Genomic DNA, 6,000 nt, shown 5'->3' with positions numbered 1-6,000 from the left:
TTCTTTTTCTGTGTTTTCAGTTCTTAATAAGGTCAAAGATTACAGCAACTTAACTTAAATAACTTACCGTATGTAAGTCTGCAACTGCAGAGGTGTGAGGGGTTGTCTAGTAATGTTTTCTTAATTCTAATAAAGCAACAATGATTCAAAGTAGCCTTGTCTTTACCACAAAGCAAAACGTTATAGGGTCAACAAGTAAATAGATCTGCTAACTTAGGCCAACCTTGATAGAAAACTGTTCCAAAATTGCAAAGAAAACTAGAAGTGAGCAAGAATCGGTGTATCAAACATCACTATGAAGTGATTTGGTAGTTTTAATCTGTTAGCAGAGTCAAACATTATTTAGCATGACTTGATGAATTTAGGTGATGGCAGTATCATAACGGATGTAGCGCTTGGTACACGTGTTAAAGGGACTTTTGACATCGCTCTATTAGATGTACTTTTGTTGTTTTATGTTATACTTTAGTCATCTTTCTCTACAAATGCATCAAACTAAGATCTTAAAAGGAAAGAAGACATTAGATTTAGGCCTCATTGAATTAACTATGGGAGTTAGATTTCTAATGCCCAAGACACATTCAGTTGTTTGATGATTGCTGCAGGTTTTTGAGTTGTCTGGGCCCGTGGATGGATGTAGACAGGTGTGGCCCTACATCATGCTATTGTAAAGCCTTTCAGAGTAAACTATATCCATGTACATTTGGATTTGAAAATGGTTTATTTCAAGCAATCAAATAAGAATAATACACAACAACAATACAATCATCAGTTATACATTCATACAATGATCTATCAAACTGAGGATAATTAGACACATTAATAAATATTGCTTGAAACAGAGTGGAAGGAAGCAAACTTAAATAATCCCACCCCGTTATACCATAACCATTTTATTACGGTACATGATTTATCATTATCCGGTTCCTAGTTTTTATCAGACAGAATTAAGAATCATTAAGTATCAATAAAGCACATGACAAAGATTAATTACTTAATCATTATGTAAAAATAACTATTTTAGAAATCAACATAATCAATCACTATTACCTTTGGGACTCTAAAGAACTTTTTTTTAACGAAAGACGAGTTATTTTCACAGTTCCTTTTACTACCCGGAAGTGAGATGGGTCAATCTCTGAGGCGCTGCCCTTTCGCTCCTTGTGGGTGCCGCCCATTTCATGATGTTAACCTAGAGCTGACTTCGGTAGCATGTCCGCATTTCATCCATGAGAACAAATAATATCCAAACTTTTGCAAAGATGGACATGTATATTTTGCATATAAAAGAAAAGTGTTTTAGACGAACACCGCTAGTTCCACCGAGAAAGTAGGTGTGTGAGTTAGCCTGGGGGTGCTGACAGCACAGACTCTTCATGGAGTTGGTTGTTCCCCACTTTGTGATGTCACAATGTGAGGACCTATTTGTTTCCGTGGATTGGGAGGGGCCGGTGCTCAGATCGGAGGGTTTTAGAGGAATACTCAGAGATGCTCGAATGGAGCTGTTGTGCCTGTCATGGGGCTGGATGGTCTTTGGTGACGTCTCAACTGGTGAGCTGAAAGTTAACCCTTTGATATGATTATGTCTGCCATATGTGTGTTCGTGGCTTTATTCACAAACTGCAATAAAAACATTACCAAATGATTTCTTTCTTTTGAAATACTGACGGCATATTGTCATAATTTTTAGTCACTGTGTTCTTTTTTCTGTTAATGTTACCAACAAAGTTGAAATCATTTGAGGAACACAAAGCAAAAAAGGAGAAATGTATCTTTCTCTTTCTAATGTGCACCTCCAACACCCCCCCCCCTGACTCAAGTGACTCAAGTACTGTAGGAGGGGTGAGAGACAGAAGCTGCTTTCACTTCCTCCTTTCCTTGAAGCAGGAACGAGCTGAACCATCTGTGCCGCCAAAACAAAATAAGTTAACAAACTTTATAACTTTATAAATTAAAAAAGTCAAACACATCACTGCATCACCATAAGTCTGACAGGTGCAACAATAATAATTTGCAACAATGTCACATTTACAGTTTGTGTTGTTCTCTTGCAGATAAGGAAATTCTGAATTCAATTAGAGGGTCTATATCATGCAAAATGAACTTTTTCTTTTTTAGCTACTAAGTGTTGTTAATTGTTCCCAAAAAACAACCTTAAATCAATATTTTGCTCCATTCATGCATTTCTTAGCATTCCTCTAAAACCCTTCTATCTGACCATAAGCCCCTCCCAATCTACGAAAAGAAGTGGGTCCTCACATTGTGACATCACAGAGTGGGGAACAGCCCCTTCCAGGAAGTATCTGCACTGCCAGCACCGCCCCCAGGATAACACACACACGCACACACACCCACACACCCACACAAACACACACACATTTACTAGTGGGTGAACTGCAAAACACTTTTCTTTATATGCACAAATGCACATCCATTTCTGCAAAAGTTTGGATGTTGTTGTTATTGTTTTTTGTGTTAAAAATGTGTTCTTTATTGTGCCAAATGAAATATACTGTCATGTATATGGATATAGTTTACTCTGAAAGGCCTCTATAGGCCTTTTAAGCCTCACATGCAGTAACATGGAGCGGAGACTAGCAAAGAAAAATAACTTTTTTTCCATTATTTAACATTTATATTAATATATGGCATGTCGCAGTAAGAGTCTGTCAATGGTGAATATTTTTCACTTTTTTGTAAGTTCCCTCTTAAGGTACCTAAGGTAATATTTTGTTAGTAGAGTTTGATAGTAAAGACTATCAACTTCACCTCCTTTTCCTAGGAAACATCTCAACAGCTCAGCTAAAAGTCCACAAAGCTAAATCAGGGTCAGGCAGGCAAGAGTCAACGAGTATGAGAGCATCAGAGGAAACAAGAGTAGTCAGGATCCAGGCGAACAACGATCAGTTTGTTTTTAATAGTAATTTTTGAGAAAATAGATAAATAATCATTGAATTAACCCACAAAATGTGTGATTTTTATTTATAGATTTTTAATGGTTTTGTGTCCAAACAGATTTTACACCTACAAACTACAACGGAGGATGTTTCTGCCAGTAGACAATATATTTGTACATAGGTTTCACAAATAACAGGAAATAAACACCAACCTGAGCAGAGGTGTCAGCTAACCTTTGCACAGTTTGTGTGACAGAATGAAATGCTTTACATGTGTTGGTTTGTATGCATATGTATGTGTGAACTGTAGTTGTGTTGAGTACATGTTGACATGATTGTTAGTAAAGATTTTTGGAGCTGACAGGTGTTTGTGACACTTAAGTATGTATGGACAGGCCCCGCCCCTTTTGACCAACATTTACACCAGACGGTAATGATGTGATCGTCCAGCATCTTGTTGCTTAATGATTGACAACCCCACCCCCGCCACCTCTTTAATCATCCTCCAGATTTCCAGGGAGACATATGTAATAAATTTGAATAAAGTTCAAGTTGTTTCAGTCTTTTATTGATGAGAATGTATTCCTTCAGAAAGCACATGTTTTTAGAGTTATTGACAGATTTGAATCCAATATAAAATATGTAAGTAGACCTTTTAAAGGACAAAAAAAAAATCCATAACATGACCATGAGGCAATAGTTTAATCAATATTAGATGAAAATCTTAAAATTAGAATGATTGAAAGGCTACAAGTTTGCATAAATGGTGACTCAGCATTCCTTCAGTTCTAATTCATTTGTCTAAACCAGCTATAAATAAATTTCATTATTTCTTTTTTTTGTAGGATCTGTGTTTCCAGACAAGCAGAGTTTAATAACTTCTGCTGACACAAACGTGGTCTCATCAAGAAGATCAGGAAACCTCACTAACTCCGCCCAGATTCTGTGTTTAACACTGAGCAAGTGACAGGCAGCGAGAATTCTTTTGGCCAAAATGGAGGAGAAAATGTCTTGGAGCTCCTCCTTTGACCTTCACATCAGTCAAAATAGAATTGTAGATTGTGAATAGGGGATTTTTTGTCATCATGATTGGAGAATTCTAACAGATTTAGAAATATGGTTCACATTTTACACGTATAGTCAGGACACAAAAAACACAATTCATGTTTGCAGAACTGACCGTCCTGGTGATATAAACAGGTTTATAAATGAACTTATTAAGATTCTGAAGTTTTAAATTCAAATATTAGGCAAACACTTTGTTTCCATTGTTTATAACAAAAAAAAATGGAAATTGTCTCTACTTTGTTAATTTTGAAATCAATTTCAGCACATTCATTTCTAGTTTTTGGTAATGTGGGGCCACTTTTTCATTTTTGCTAAAAGTTTGTAGTTCTTATATAAAAGTTTAAAAAAGAAAAACTTTTCTTACTATAAAAAAAAGTGCTAAAAGCTGTTGGTCATCGACCATAAACTCATTTCTTGTAGGTGCAATATCAACTCTATTTGCGAAACGCCTCCGCTTTGAAACCACTTTGAAGTGCACACTTTTTTTAAAGAGTTGATACTTTCAAATTGAGTGGTTATCACTTGAGACCGGACAGAGCTTCTCTTTTGAACCATGCACTCGTTTGTTACCCTGTGTCCTCTGAAAAACAAACTATTGAAAATGAAAAATGTATTAATCCCATTGAAAAAAAGTTTTTTTTTTGAGAAAAATGTAATGCAAATATTACATAAGAGACTGTTAAAATCTAGAATAATAAGTTTTTTGACCGGTTGGTATGCTCTACAGCTGCCCCCGCCTTTACCTAACAGTTGGCACAAGAACAGGCAGATGGCTGGATCTAAATGCAGCAGGTTTATTAGCTCAGCTAAAAGTCCACTAAACTAAAGAGTCAGACAGGCAGTAGTTAATAACGAGCAGAGGAGCATCAGAGAAACAAGAGTAATCGGGATCCAGACGAGATTTTGGGCCGGCGGCAGGAAAATGGAGTCAGAGACAAACCAGGGTCAGGAAACAGAAGTTCAGATCCAGATATAACACTCGGTAATGCAGGAAGAGGGGCACAAACAATACTTTGCACTGAGTTAGGCTCAGTACAGTGTTTAATTGTACTGCAAGTGACTGCAAATGAGAATAAGGTGTGTGGCATCCAGAAACTGTGTGCTGAGGTTGCTGGGAGATGAAGTGCACTTAGAACTCTGGAGGCGGCTGGTGACCAGAGGAGGAGACAGGGCTCTCACTTTTGACAGCATTGTTTGGGATAGGCTCCAGCAACCCCAAGACCCAGAAAGGGATTATTTGGGTTTGCAAAATTAGATAATCAAATTTTAATATCTAAATATGTTTGATAAATTATTGTTAAGGTTAGTTAAATGATTACATGTTGTCCCTCTAAGATGTATTTTCCTATTGCTATGATTAGATGTGTATTTTTCACATGTGTATTTATTTGTTCTTAAAGCTCTTAGTCCTGTCTAAAAAACATATTCAACCCCTGGCACATTTTAACCTTTGTGCTATTTTAGATGACCCCACCCTTACATTGACGTGTTCTCCTTACCATGACAAAGGTGGAAAGATTTCATGTAATCATTGGACACCAGTGAAGATCACAAATCATTGAAGAAATTTTACAAAATTGTTCGTTATGACGTGTGAGTCAATGAGACAGAAAAACATCCTGCCTAACTAACTAATTCAACTAATTCAAGAAAAAGAGGGAACTAAAGTTTTGTCACTTCTTGTCACTTCTTGTCATTTCTTCCTTAAAAGGCTGGACTTCTTGGGTAAATGAGGAGGATATTTGTTTCCAACTCAATGAGGCAATAACAGAAATTGACTTCATAAAAAGCCTTTAGTCTTGCAGATGATATAATTGAATGCCACAAAATCGTTCTGTGAGGTTCCTACTTCCTTTTTTTCTATAAAGATGAAGATATGTGCCAACAAAGTATTAAGGTCTTAGTAGAACAATAAACATTTGGTTTACTAACTTTAAAATTAACCTCTAAATAAAGTAAACTAACCCATGAATGGTTTTTTCTCTCTGTGGTGGATGAAAAAAAAGCTTGATGGTGTCAGTATTGTGACTCCACC

This window comes from Oryzias latipes, chromosome 19, assembly GCF_053564925.1.
Source record: "Oryzias latipes strain Hd-rR chromosome 19, Olatipes_Hd-rR_3.1".
NCBI classification, from domain to species: domain Eukaryota; kingdom Metazoa; phylum Chordata; class Actinopteri; order Beloniformes; family Adrianichthyidae; genus Oryzias; species Oryzias latipes.
The sequence above is the reverse complement of the archived record's forward strand: the minus strand, read 5'-3'. Positions refer to the sequence as shown.